Source organism: Acanthisitta chloris, unplaced genomic scaffold (genome assembly GCF_000695815.1).
Source record: "Acanthisitta chloris isolate BGI_N310 unplaced genomic scaffold, ASM69581v1 scaffold3712, whole genome shotgun sequence".
Lineage (NCBI taxonomy): Eukaryota > Metazoa > Chordata > Aves > Passeriformes > Acanthisittidae > Acanthisitta > Acanthisitta chloris.
Window position 1 is genome coordinate 174,737 of NW_008659786.1, and position 1,084 is coordinate 175,820.

Consider the following 1,084-nt stretch of genomic DNA (forward strand, 5'->3'; position numbering starts at 1 on the left):
CTATACAATGCAACAAAGAATACATGAAAGAGCACACTGCTGCTGTAAGGGCACACTCCTGGCTCCAAAAGGCTGCACTTTAAGGAGTGAAACCTGCCATAAATGTTATGGAATATTTTGAAGCCCATAGAAATGCTACAGGTCTTAAAATTGCTCAGGAAAAGAAATACAAGTGCAACCAAAGCTACTGTTTTATAAAGAATAAAATGGAAAATTTATCTGCAGTCTGTGGAATTTTTCAGGGTCTGACCCAGTTTCTCCATAGGTATAATGTGACACAATATTTAGAGATGATAAGCAGTGAGTCCTGTAGATGGAGCCTTGCATGCAAAACATCTTCCAGCTAAATCATCTAATCTGAAAAGATCCTGCTTGGAGCTAAAAGCTTTCATTCTCTTGTATCCTTAGGCCATGACAGCTGCTCCAAAAGCAGTGCCATCTCTTACATTGAACTTTCTATTAGCATTTTTCTATTTTTCAGCATGATATTACAGAGAAGACTATCATTTAGGTACATAGATATAGCAAGTAAGTCCCAGAGACATAAAATTAATTATGAAAGGTCATGAACTACATAGAAATGGAAAATAAAGGCTAGATCTCCTGAGCTGCAGGACAATGTAATCTGATGTTACGGTTCAATGTAAACTTTACATTGCCCTGCAACCTCTCCTCTAAGCAAAAGGTTAACATAATATAATGACTTAATAAAAGATTGGCAAAATAAGATAAATATACCCTAGTGAAGCTTTAATAGAGTCAGGTATTAATTTGGCAAAAACCTCAAAGTGGCAATACAGTTCTTATACCACACCTCCTCAGGTTAAGAGAAAGGTAATCAATAGGCACAAGGAGTTTAGGTCTAAGTTATACCAAACATTTCAAGAAATTTAGTACGGGATCCAAATAATATATAGTAACTGTAGTGATCTAAAAGCATGTATCTCTGTTATCCAAAATCAAATTAAAAACCTCAAAATTACCTGTGAAATTCGTGTTTGAATGACCTTTGAGTTTCAAATGGTTCTGGTATATATATTATACACCAAATTTGTAAACACATATGTATAAAATATAAAAAATA